This window comes from Pseudochaenichthys georgianus, chromosome 24 (assembly GCF_902827115.2).
Source record: "Pseudochaenichthys georgianus chromosome 24, fPseGeo1.2, whole genome shotgun sequence".
Taxonomy (NCBI): domain Eukaryota; kingdom Metazoa; phylum Chordata; class Actinopteri; order Perciformes; family Channichthyidae; genus Pseudochaenichthys; species Pseudochaenichthys georgianus.
In genome coordinates this window covers 28,276,193-28,290,675 of record NC_047526.1, presented here as the reverse complement: position 1 = coordinate 28,290,675, position 14,483 = coordinate 28,276,193, and the positions used below count along the sequence as shown (strand labels likewise).

Here is a 14,483-nt window from a genome sequence, read left to right as displayed (position 1 = left end):
CCTGAATGCCTTCAGATTAACAAGGTAGCAAACCTGCAGCAGGCAGCCAAACGACATGCACAGTATGACTCAACCCCCCCGTAGAAAGAAATCAACAGTCTCGAGTGCTATTCTGTCAGTGTGTGGGTTTAGATGCTTCTCTGTGCAGTATTGATTAACTCAGGAGTTGCAAAACTAAGTAGTTGCACACCAACTACCAACATCATTAGCAGCATCGCGGCGTAATGACCCACTGAACGGATTTCATGTGATGCTGATGGCACTCGACACAGGGGAGAGTCATCGCGGCAAACATCCAGAGAGGATGGCAGGATGAGCGGGAGAGGTGACGGAGGCAAGCTGAGCTCCGAATACAAACACAAAGATATACTAACTGTACACAGGTCTGCTATTCTTCTGAAATCCAGACAGACAACACAGAGGGAAAATTGAGTCGAGTGCTGGTAGTATGAGGGAACCAAATCTCACAAAAAAAAAACTCGATATTGATGTTGCAACAATATCGAAGGGTTGGCCATTGGTGCTTTCATAAAGTATTTACACAGTGCACATTTTGATAAATAATCATTGGTTATGTGGATATAATAACTAAGCAGGTAAAGGGAAATAATAGAAAGGCAGTCTGGTGGTCTAAGAAAATGTAATGATTTTAATGTAATGCACTTACATTTACTTACTTACACTTACTCGATATAACGATACCCAAAATGTCAGACATTATCCAGTCTTATATCATAAATTAAATCGATATATTGCCTAGCCCTAATTGAGTCCAACACCAAGAACACAGTTGTAATTGAGACTTATAATGGCACTGCAGTAAACATTTACAGAGGTTTTGCTAAAGCTACCAAGAGTGTACCATCCGAGACCGACAGTTTTCAAACAAAACACTTTTTTGACGAGAGTTAAATGAGATGATTGACACCAGTCTCTTGTCTGTACAGTAAATATGAAGCAACATGCGGCAGCTGGTTAGCATAGCTTAGCATGAAGACTGGAAACTGGGTTATACAGTAGACAGGGGTGCACATAACTTTTTTGCCCTGGTTCTCAAAGGAGCACCTGGAGATGTTGCTTGGTGCTCATCGTTAAAATGAAATAAACCGTAACTTTTGAGGGGGTCTTTATTTGCCAGACACACGGCACTGAACACACAGAGGTGAACACAGAACACACATGCAGAGGTGAACACAAGACAACATTAGCACGACCAGTAATCCTACAAGCTGTCATCACTACCCTCCTGACTGTTCTCCTCACTGTCTTCCTCTCTGTCAGACATGGTAGCTGATGATGTAGGCCTACTACTTTCTCTTTGGTTGAGTCTGCGATTAGATGCTTGCATCCACAAGTCAACAGCTGGTTTTGGGTCGAAAGTCTCTGTTGTCATCTTAGACAAGTGGATGTAATCAAATAAGTATGTCAACATAACCAATGACCTACCATAGCCAATAACACATTAATGTAACTTATTTTATTTGTGTTGTTCATTCATATCTTATTTTACCTTAACATTTATTTATTTATGCATTTTTGTATCTCCAGTTTTAAATGATATTTTTGGTTACTGTCATATTGAAATGATTTCAAACCTGTTTATCCCAATAATTATAAAGGAGTGCCTTGGAAATATGTTTACATAAATTGTGACCAAACCGTTTGAGACCCACTGAGGTAACTTAGACTAAAGTGAACTATCTAAACACTCAGAGTCCTTTATCAGCCTCTCAGTCTGACTGGAGAGGACTCTCCCTCCACATTATTGTAGTAGAAACATCTTCTTCTTATATCCGTTAGAGCAGCTAGCACCAGATGCTAATAACAACAGCGCCGGTACCGGTGCACCCTCCCTCTCTCACTCGCTCGCTCGCATTTTGGCTGCGAGCTGCGGGCGCCAGATAAGCCAACATGCCCCATTTTCATCACTTACAGCGCCCATCGTACAGGGCGAATGAAACGTGTAACCGGGGTGAAAAGGGTGTTACATTTACTTAATTATGAATGTTGTTACATCAAGGTCGAAAATTAGGATGAGCGCCAACAGTCAAAAATGTTTTTTTCCCTCCCAGAGCTGCCAGCGCAGCGCCTCCACAGATCTGGTGCCCTAGGCGAACATCTAGCCAGTGCTACGGGCCGGCCCTGAGTTAATAGCAACTCGCAATTATCTTTCTCTCTTCTCTCGTCTCTTTTCTCTTCTCCCTCTCTCTCAATGTTGGTACGCAAATGCGCCTTTTTTCAAATGACCTGGGGCCTCATTTATAAAGGGATATACGCTCAAAAAATGGCGTACGCCAGTTTCTACCAAGCGGCAAACTCTGGGGAAGAGCCGGAAGCCAATACGGAAGTGCCACACACTGCAGTTCATATATTGGCCGATAGGCGATGGCTGCAGAAAGGAGCAATTTCCATAGACCCCCATGTTAAAATGCCCAACTTTACAGCAGAAAAAAAACATGTTTCTACCCCTGGCTCCATACATTTTATTATCGATATAGTTAGATTCCACCTTCATGATTATGGATCTGTGAGTGAATTGTTTTCTAACGCGACCCTTTTATTTATATTAGGTCTTAAAGTTTGTGCATCAATTAGGGCGTGGTCACATTGAGTGACGGCTCTGTCAAGTGCCTGCCGCTGTTAGCTTCTTGTCTCTCTGCTAGCTGCTCCGTGAAGCTAGCTACAGGGACTCTGCCTGCTCAGCTCATCCAGGAAACACAACCTGTAGCCGGCCGTGGTTGTTTGTTCTTCATGCTTATATATCGGACTATTGTGACTCGCTCTGCGGTTAAAACAGACGGTGCATGAATGCGGTAAGTACAATTCGAGTCCTTTATTTATGTGTTAATGATTTTAATCAGCTACGTAATGAATGGTAAGGCTTGAGTTAGCATATAAGCTAGTGGTAGCTACATCGGTGCTAACGATGCTAATCGTAGCCTCCAAGTTAAAATCATAGACTGTATATATAAAGGTTAAAACGAAATAGACAAGTGTTAAGTGGGATAATACTGTTGAACAAACGGCTTCTGTTTGAGGTTATAAAATAAGGTTACATCCTTGTAACTTAGAGATATTTTATTATGTAGGAGGAACTGTATGCATCTAAGGTTAATTTAAATTGGCTATGCTCAAGTATGTAGACAAGCTAATGTCATGTATGTGAAATCAACCTCACAATAAGATGTGTGTTACAATTATTAATGTCATATTTCAAGATGATTACTTAGATATTACAATATGGTTGATTGAGCTGGAGTTCATTATCGAGCTTACACGTTAACGTCATAGTCATCTGAAGAACGAACCCAAACCTTATTGTTTTTATTAATTGCATTACCAAATGGGTATTAAATAAACAGTAAGCATTGGTAACACAACTTCCAAAGTTACAGTAAAATAAAAAGGACCCTGACTCGGACAATACACTATCCAACATGTTCAACAGAAGAGAATCAGTCATATTGTTTGTACACATGGTACTTTACATATATATATATATATATATATATATATATATATATATCTGTTTGTTTAAGGTGTCCAGGTGATGCAGACAGGCTGGACCAGAGAGTGAGGCAGAACTGGACTCCTCACAGCAGTGAACTTCAGCTCAGGTACAAAGACTCTTTTGTCATACTGTACAAAGAATCAAGAAAGATATTGGTTTAAATGAATGAAGTATTGACTTGAATACACTGATATACATTCCATTAAACAATACTAAATCCTAGATCACCTACACATCAGTTAAGTTGAGGGTTTATTCCATGCAAAAAGTTACATTTTAGATATTTAGCAATATGACTTTGTCAGCTTTCTACTTTAATGTATTGAAGGCAACGATATTTAACACAGTGAGAACTGCTACTATTTATCTCTCAATATTGTCTGTAAAAACGTGGTAAAAGTTATTCTTTCAGTGAGACAACAGAGCAAGCTTCTACAGTTGCACTACGTTTTGTAACAGTTAAATATTATTTTGATAATAACATATATTTCAATGTTGATGAACTTCATACTGTTCATTCATAATCTGATTGCTCACTGTTAAAAAAAACAAAAAACCATTACAATTACAAAATAATTATATCTACAGCCCCTAAACACACAAACACAACGCTTTCATAAATAACACACTTGTTCTGCAATAATATGTTTTATGTTTCCTGTCATTTTTGTTAGGAAAGGACATGCCTGAAAGACACGACATTTTCTCCTTCTCTGAGGGTCAAGAAGAACATCCAAGAGGAACATTAAAAGCTGATGTTATGAGACACTCCATCAGCTGATTATTTCTATTTGCCTCACTTTATGAGCTTCACATCACTTGTGCCTTGTACCGCAGAGTTTGCAACATCACAAATAAATGGGGCCAATCTTCAGTCAGATGTGAATGTGTAATCTAACATTTTCAGTAAGAATAATGGACGAAAGGAGTGCAAATACAAATACAATTTATTGAAATGTGAACCAAAAGTTAATCAAATGTTTTAAATAAAAAGCACATATGGACAGAAGGTGTAAACCTATTACATTTATAAGTAAACACATTTAGTCAAATAAAGTGACAGTGACTCTATCAGGCCTGGTCCTCCTCGCTGAGGAAAGACCCTCAGTCCTCTCCACACCAACAGACTGGACGTCCATCACACGGAGGTTTCTCCCTGAAGTCTCTGCAGCTCTCTGGACACCATGCTGTCTCAATCCGTCCACACTGAATATGAGAGGGGGGAAATGAAAATAATAAATGCTTTAGACAATAAGAAACATAAAGTTGACTGTTGAGTTGCTCAGTTTTTTTAGATTGTCAATACTATTACAGTATAACTAATATATCAGGTTAAGAGGCACATTCAAATAAAGATTGGTCTTTAAATACATGTTGTCTTTTGAATTGTTTGTCTAAAGTCAAGGATCTAGAACTGGTACTTAGTTTTAATGATACAGTCTGGTTATTATGCTGTTTGGAGGAGGCCTCACAGGTAAGAGCACTAACTAGCTACCATCACATGTACCTTAGCTTGACTTAAACGTATAGTTAAGTGATATCAAAATATAAATAACTAATGTCATGCAAACATATTAATATTTGCTTGATTCCAGTGTTGAATTTAGCACAATTGCATACAAACATTAAGGGGTTTTAAGATTCTGAAGTATTATGCTAAAAACTCAATAACTTAGATTATTATTTATAGTTTTGCTGAATAGTTTTATGTCCGCTTACCTTAGAAACGTAAAATGCGACGGCAGTGTGCAGATGGGGAGCATGTTAGCTTAGCTTGGTAGCTTCAGCTAGCTCTGGAACTTCCAGCTCAGTGGCAGCAGGTCCCGCCTCTTTGCCCTTATTTGGAGCAGGCTGGAACAGGCGGGAGTTGAACTCTGACGTCACTGTCGAGCCGTTAGTGGCCGACTCCGCCTACTAAGGGCTTCACGGCAACTCTGCAGATACCTATGGGTGACGTCACGGAACCCTAGATCCATTTATATATACAGTCTATGGTTTCTACGCAATGTTTGCGATTTATAAAATACTAACTTGACGGGAAAACATGCGATCTTAAAATGATTAAACAAACGCCTGTTTGAGACTCCTCAGTGCACACAAAAACATAACTTGGAGAAATAAATAAATACGGATATGTTATTTAAAACCACCTTGAATATGTTACATTTCTAGGTTGTACGAGCATGGTTTTATATACTACCATGTTTAATCATGTTTTATGCCGTTTGCTAAAACTTGATAAGTCGCTCATAAAACACAGGAGGTATGGAAACTAAGAACACCATATATCGTAAATTGTACAGCTAATATAACACAACACATTAGTTGTATTTCTGGTGATAGAGTTGCTGCGGGGAGCGGGGGTTGAGATGCACAGGCTCCAGTGGAGACGCTGCGCACAGCTGATCGACAGCTGGGACACAAACCACCAAATACAAAAACATAATTCAGATCCAGTCGTCATGACTCCACTCCGGAGGGATTCCCCGATCACTTCTTACAGTCTCTCATCAAGGTGTCTCCTGTCCCCGGTACAAACACACTGCCTGAGGAAGGCTATGTGTATGTTTTTTGTCATGAACCTTTTTCGGTCCATTTATTTATTTATTTTGGTGACGATCCGACCTCCATGCTGCTACTCTGGTTCAAACGGCATCCAACGGCAACCTGGTGCAGACCCCAACAACTTTAATAACTACCGTCCCATATCTAACCTACCATTTCTCTCAAAAATCCTGGAAAAAACTGTTGCATCCCAAATCCATACCCACTTGTCTGACAATAGCCTGTACGAACAATTTCAATCTGGTTTTCGCCCCCATCACAGCACAGAAACAGCACTGGTGAAAATCACTAACGACCTCCTCATGGCAGCTGACTCCGGACTATTAACCATCCTCATCCTCCTTGATCTTAGTGCAGCTTTTGACACCATTTCACACAGCATCCTCATTGACAGACTGACCTCCATCGGGATCACTGACACACCCCTCCTCTGGTTTAAATCATACCTCTCTGGCCGCACTCAGTTCATCCAACTCAAAACCTTCAAATCACAGCCACTTCCAGTCACGACCGGTGTTCCCCAGGGCTCTGTCCTGGGGCCTCTTCTTTTTATCATCTATTTACTTCCTCTAGGCTATATCTTCCGTAAACACAACATCCACTTTCATTGCTATGCGGATGACACCCAGCTCTACTTGTCCTCCAAACCAACCACCATCCTCCCTCCATCTTCCCTGTCTGACTGCTTACAGGACATAAAATCCTGGTTTTCCTCAAACTTTCTCAAACTTAACGACAGTAAAACCGAGGTTCTCCTCATTGGCACAAAATCCACCCTAACCAAACCTGACAGTTTTTCAATTACTATCGACAACTCTTCAGTCTCCCCCTCCCCTCAGGTTAAGAGTCTGGGTGTCATCCTCGACGGCACACTTTCATTCAAATCTCACATCAGTAATATCACTCGGTCTGCCTATTTCCATCTACGCAACATCAACCGCCTCCGCCCGTCCCTTAACCCTAAGACCACCGCCATTCTTGTTCACACCCTGGTCACTTCCCGCATCGACTACTGCAACTCCCTTCTCTTTGGTCTCCCTCTCAAATCCATCCACAGACTTCAACTGGTTCAGAACTCTGCCGCCCGCATCATCACCAGAACCCCCTCCATTAACCACATCACTCCTGTTCTTCAGCAACTTCACTGGCTCCCCGTCAAATCCCGTATCGTTTTTAAGATTCTGCTCCTCGCCTTTAAGGCCATCCATAACTTCACTCCTCTGTACCTCTCCGACCTCCTGCACATCAACACACCCATCCGCACACTCAGATCTTCTGCTTCCCTCAGCCTCACTGCACCCCCCTTCCGTTTAACCACCATGGGGTCTAGAGCCTTCAGCCGCTCTGCACCCCGCCTCTGGAACTCCCTCCCACCTGACATCCGCAACACTGACTCTCTCCCCATTTTCAAATCACGCCTCAAAACATATCTCTTCACACTCACATATCCACCCTGATCGTTATCCATCACACATCCTCTGTTTTATTTATTTGATATGTTATATACTGCATTGTCTTGTTTATGTTTCTTATGCTGGTGTTAGGTATTGTGTATCTTGTTTTTATGTGTTTGTACGGCGACCTTGAGAGCCTTGAAAGGCGCCTATATAAAATAAATGAATTATTATTATTATTATTATCCACCAAACAATATGATTTATCTCGACCTCCCCAAAAATAACCCAAATCTGACACGGTGTGAGATGTCTTTTTTAGCTGTTCTGTCGTCATTTCCTGCGATCTTCTTCATAAAGTCAGTCAGAATGAATGAATGGGCGTTTCTTTGACTATTTATAGGCAAATATGGGCGTTACGTGAAGCCCGCAAAAGCTGCACCACATTTCGAGTCGGTTGTGATTTATAAAGGGAAACTAGCGTAGGAAGTGCTGTACGCACTTTCCTCGCCGGTGTGCAATGTTTGGTGAATCGGAAAATGTCGGAACATTTCTGTACCTATTTTTGGGATTTCTACTACGTAAGCAACCTTCCCAGGTGAATCCTACGCACGGCGTTATAAATGAGGCCCCAGGTGCTCTTTTTTTGGCGGAGGTGCGCATGCGCACCTGCGCACCAGTTATGTGCAGCCCTGGTTATAGAGCTCTGTCATAAATCTCAAAGTGAGGACTTAATCTTCTCGGATTGACACTTTAACATTCAAAGAAAAACCAAAATCTTGAGCTTGTATGACAAGAGGAATAACATATTTACAAAATGACTTGAAATGCTGTCACCAAAACTTCGAAAGTGTTCTCATAAATTATTCAATTTGTAATAAATACAAGTTTGGAGTAGAGAAGAGGCAAGAAAACCCCCAAGCTGTATAGAGCCTTTATACACACACACACACACACAGCAAATTAAACAAACGCACACGAGCACATTCTGTTCTACAAAAAACAGCGTCTGCCTTTGGACGAGAGAATCGTGTTATGGTGCCAGTAAATCCTGCTGAGAGCTGTCCTAACAAAGCCACCGAGACCTGCTCTTTCTTCCGACCCAGAAAACACTTCCTCTGAAACTTCTTGCGTAACCTCTCACTCAATTTGAAACTCAAAAGATTGAGGTTTTCTGAAGATTACTGTGTGTTCCAAACCAGTGGGTCTGAATTGCTTTAGCATTTACATTTCCGCATAAAGTAAATTATAAAGAAACTCCAATTCTGTCAACCCCGTTTATTCAATACCATCGTTTTTTTTGGGGTTTCTGATTTATTGGCTTTACAATGATTTTCTTAGTAACTAAATGTTGTGGCATTTGCAGAAAAAAGGCTAGCGTTTGCTTTCTTTTCATCCACAATAATACAAACATGAGATGGGACGAAGAAGCACAAGAAGTCTTCAAAAAGGTTCAGCTCATTAAAAATAGAACACACACACACACAGATACACAACACACGCCCACCATCACAACATATTGTTTACAAGTGGAGCTTGAATGGACAGGTAGTGATTAGACACAACAAAGGAACAACCTCTGCAAATCTGGGAGCCTGCAGTGTACCACCCTGTGTTTCCGTGCGCGTGTGTGTGTGCGTGCGCGCGTGTGTATATGTGTCTATAAGCATTTCCTCTTGTACACATATAGCGGTTGGCTAGATGTACTTAAAGGTCCATCCATTACTCTCCAGAGGCAGCCTAAAAAGCTTCAACTCAGAGATGCATGAATTCTAAGTATAGTTTTTCCTTTAACAAAAAAAAAAAGACTATACTTAGAAAATATAGAAAGCACTATAACAGCTTTCCAGCATAGTGCCATATCAAGACAGATGTCTAATCTGTGACCTCCAGTATGGGATCATCTTCGCATGCAAACATGGAAATGAAATCAGAAGAAAACTTGAACTTGTGTTCTTTATTTAGTTGTAACCCCCCTCAGAGTTTGACGCTCCTCATTCTGAACTCAGTGATGTTATGAAAATGTTTCTGTTTGGTGAGAATGAAGGGTTTGGAGGGGTAGTAGAGCATGTTGGGGAATACCTTCATTTGCTGAGAAATCATTACCACTCTCTTATCTTTTATTACTATGAGGCTACACTAAGCAGCTTGTGAGCTTATCTCAGCACAAAGGCTGGAACGTAATACAAAAAAACCTTACGAGGGACTACATGTCTCTAATTAACATGTTATATGGTGTTTGTTTAAAACATCACACAGATTTACGGGGGTGATATTTGTTTTTATTCTGCTCTTCATATCTAGCCATATTTACCTAATCGAGCAAGAGATAACATGTTAATGATAATGTAATGTGTGTCATAAGTAAGCTTAGTATCTATTGGCAGTAGCTCTGTTTTTAATAGAACTTAATAAAATAGATTGAACTAAAAAGTATAGGTTAACAGTTCCTCAAAGTACAGTATATGCTGTTACATAAAAACAAGTGTTTGGAAGGGCTTCTATATTTTCCTTTTGACACTTCTGAAACATTGACTAAAGCACAACACACACGGGGGTTTGCCGCTACAGCCTTCTTTGGCGCGGTGTGACTTAGCCTACAGTGCATATATTAGAAAACCTTGACCATCAGCTTGATATGACTGAATAGTATTTGATGATCAAGGCAACAAAAAGCAGTTATGTGTGTTATCTACACATTTGTAAGCTTTTTGTTTGTCTCTTCATGGCGTTGCAATATCAAATGCTAAGAGCAAACATCTTTGGAAATCAGGTGGGGAAGGGCATAGAAGAAACTGCGAAAAAGTACAGACGACAGAGAGTGAACGGGTGGGTGAAACAAACATGACTTTCACCAAGGGGACTCGAGTTTGTATCCCATGTCAAATCAAAAGTTAACCGATGATCTATTTACATTTACTAGTAAGCATACTTTTGTGAACCAAATCCACAATCGTTTACTGAACATAACCAAGTTGTTATGTTGCCTAAACTGGCGTATAGTTTGGTTTGAATTGTCAACATCCGCTACATGATTTAAAGTAAGTCTGTATGTGACGTGTTGGGAATCAAAATGGGGCGATATAACACATGCAGGGCCATGTTATTTATACAGCTTCCCACAAGATCAATAATATATGTATATGCATCCAACACACACTTCACTGCATGACTTTAAAAACTCTTCTCCACTTGTACTACTTTGAGTTTGGCATTTACCACAAGTCCAACTCTATCAGCGGTGGCTGCTGTTCAGCAAAAGTCTCATTTAATTTTCATTAAATTACTGCCAAGTTCTCTTACATCAGAAATGAGCTGAGTCAACACATACTGTAGATTACGATGTACATGCTTAATTCAAAAACTTGAGTTATGGCAGCTGTTTGTGCAGCGAAGCCACTCGGCCACTAACTGATCATCGTCATGAGGAATACATCTGACCTGTAAGGTCTAACCGCTGGTGCTGAAGAGGGCAAAGGGGAGCGGGAATAATGGGGTTTAGATAATAAGATGCACTTAAATAACCCCGTGGGGAGCTGCCAGGGCTCCAGCAGAGAGAGACAGCCAGACACAGAGTGGGAGAGAGAGGCCGGTCGCTCAGACCACAGAGGACGGAGGATTAGACCAACACTGTCCACTTAAGCAGATCAAAACCCACCTCTAGCCTCTTCAGACCAGCCGCTCTCCCACACCACTTTCAAACACATGTCTGATATTGCTCTTCTGTATCACCACTTCATCTCTAATAAAAGTGGTTCAATGGATGCCCAATCCATCTGGCATGATATATTGACTCAAGTGTTTGAAATATGTGGTTTATCAGTGGTAACAAGTGGTTATGTCCCTTTGCATGAGAAGTGGTAAAGACAAGGCTCTTACATTTAAATCAAATGAATAGTTTTACAGTTTAAGTGTCAATTGAATATGAAGCTACACCTAGCAGCACGCTATCTTTTGTTAGTATAAAGAGTGGAAACAGAAAGCTTCGCTCTGTCCAAGGGAAACCAAATCTGCCTGCCAGCACCAACACCCATCTTGTTGGTTTGATCTGTGCAAAAGCCAAAGTGTAAAATGTGTTGCCACTTTACTTCCTGAAGTCTCCACTGCAATGACCAGTCAACCAATAATCAAACAGGAGAAAAAGCGATAAACGATCAACTTAAGTGATTTTTTTTTAATGCAAATAATGCCGTTTTATAACCTCTCAAATATGTCAATTTCCAGCTTTAATATCATCTTAAACTTTGGGATTTGGACAGACATACAGGACTTCACTTTGGACTTTATGAAGCTGGAAATTAAAATATGTCACAATTCTCTGACAATTTATTGATCAAACTGTTTTAAAAATAAACGTCTTTAAAAATAATAATGACAATGGACAAAATTCACCACAGAGTGTTGATTCTTATACAGATGACACATGTTCATTAGTGAGCTTTGGAGGTGCTGATACGCAGATTTCATTACAGGCAGGCTAGCTGTGTTTAAGCTTTAGGCTAAGCTAATCTAAGGCTGTAGATTCTAAATCAATGGACAGACGTGCGAGTGCCATTGATCGTCTCCTCTAACTCAACAAGAAAGAAAATAAGCAAAAACAAACAACATTTCTAAAAATGAACGGAGAAACAACAATGCAGATGCTTCTGTTCAGGCTTTTGTGGAGGCCTAACACTTCATGTTGGTTTTACATTTAATCTGCCGCCCATCTGTCACTTGTTAACTCATCAAAAATAATAATTAAATAGCCTACTGTAACAACTATTCCCAAGGTAGAGAATATATTTTAAACTCAACTTCAAAGTACCGTAATGGACTAACTCCATCTGCTGATAAAGGTCATGTGATATGATGAAACAGAACAGCTACTTAAAGGTGGGGTAGGTAAGTTTGAGAAACCGGCTCGAGATACACTTTGTTATATTCCATGGAATGCTCTTAACATCCCGATAGCAATGAATATCTGAAGTGCTTTGACAAAAAATCCATAAAACATGTCATCTGTGGAAGCCGTGGCGCTGTAAAAAGCACGACCAATCATCTGAGCCGGCCCGGCTAAAGTAACTGGATGGCCTACCTGCCTGTCAGCCTTCCATCTGGGCACAAACTTATCTCATGCCCTCATTGGTCATGTGCGCGTTTGTGTGTGTTGGAGGAGGGGCTCTGTAAGAAAGTGGCAGATTTTTTTCCGGCTGTGTATTTTCAAGTTCGAACGCACTCAAGCTGCTTTCTCAAACGTACCTACCCCACCTTTAAAGGATCTTAGTGACTGTGGCGTTATTTAATCATTCGAACATCCATAAAGATCTCCTAGCAAAATGCAAAACTCCCTTTAATACAGTGCTTTGTCTTAAATGCTGCTGATATTTAATACACTGATATTTAACTTCTTTCTTACAATGCTTGTAGTTTAAACCATAAAATGACTGAATCTCATTGAAGATCCCAAGACTTTAGAAACTTCTTTTCTTGCCACCCGAGGCGGTTATTTTCTCATCACTCTTTCGAAAAGCAGCATTCAATGTTGGTCCTGTCAATCATTCTGGCAGAGAGGCTGGCTGTCACTTTTCTTTTCAATTGGTGTCGATCTTTTTTAAATACAGAACTTCGGCAGAATATTGCTATATATATATATTTTTTTTAAATATTTGCTTTGATATCAAATGTTCAAACACTTTTTAAAAAACACTTTTTAAAAAACACTTAAAAAAAACGTAAAAGCTGTTTATCCAAGCGAGGTCTCTCCCCCGCTCTGGAGCTCCCTGCTGTGCTGTGAAACATTTACATCTCCATCTGCTCCACAGAGAGCCCGGCGGAGGAGCTCGACCGAGAGAGGGACCGAAATTGCGAAAGGGAAAGAGAGAAAGAGCAAGAGAGAGCAAGAGATTTCAGGGCATTTCATCACGCTGACTGGGAGGCATCTCGGAGATGAGATGTGGGGGCGGCTGGAATGAATATGTAAGGTCAGACTCTCAGGTAGATCCAGCTTCCTGTTTAACCTCCTCACCGCGTCTTCAGAGGCCACCTTGTTTCCTATTCAGCACAAAGCCAGGAGAAAAGTCACGGGAGTACCCCTCCTTATCTCGGGAAAGCGGCTTTAATTCAATTAAAGCTGTGACACGGAGGTGAGGACAACTGACGCCTGATATTGGAGAAACACCCCGTCAGATTAATTATCCCCTCACCCTCTGGTGAAACGGCTTTCATTCTGTAATCTGCCTGAAATCGTAATAACACCATCAGTAATCGAACACAAAGGGGAAAGCTCGGGATGTATTTGCAGCTGTGCCGGATTAATAACGGTTCATTAGTGATAATATCAATTCAAATGTGTCTACGGTAGGACTGTGAGGTGAGAAGCAGAGAAGCAAATAAACCACAACAAGAAGAAAATGATTCTCTCCTGCATCTTGTTTGCTTCAATTCCTGCCTAATGCGACTTTAATCAGAAAAGTGGGTGAGCACTTGTAATTTTGTAATGAACTCATTAAAACCTGTTTACGCCTGCATGTGAAGGCATCAGTTCAGTTATTACCTAGGCCTTGTGTGAACGATTAGGACTGTCAGGTTAATCTAAATACATACAAAATCATTGATTAGAGCTTCTACGGCTTAGCTGCTCATCGGGAGAAGCAGCGCTGCCATGCAGAGTCATTAATCAGTGCCATGGGTGCATTCCGACAGGTGATGGTCTGAAATCACGCAGAAGCAGATGTTTAACAGTCAACGATGGACATTTTTATAACACATCCAAGACTAATTAAAAAAACCCGAATGATTCATTAGAGAACAATATTCGACAGAAACGCCACATGTACGCTGCAGTGAATTGTTTAAGCCGAGAGATGCCCTGCGTACAACCGGTAGCACCCTTTTATCTTTAACAAACTCTCATAAAAGCAGCAGCAACACACAGAGAGCACAAAGTGATACTGCGAGTGCAGCCACAGCACATACAGACGAGCACACACGTTCACACACAACCCGCTTTGTAATCCATATCAGAGATGCAA

At 40.7% G+C, this 14,483-nt stretch overlaps 1 protein-coding gene across 4 annotated transcripts in view; it reads right to left on the bottom strand.

Annotated features, from left to right (window-relative positions):
- LOC117440316 (brain-enriched guanylate kinase-associated protein) overlaps positions 1-14,483 on the bottom strand; it is a 49,181-nt gene that overhangs the window by 18,893 nt on the left and 15,805 nt on the right. The window lies entirely within an intron of this gene.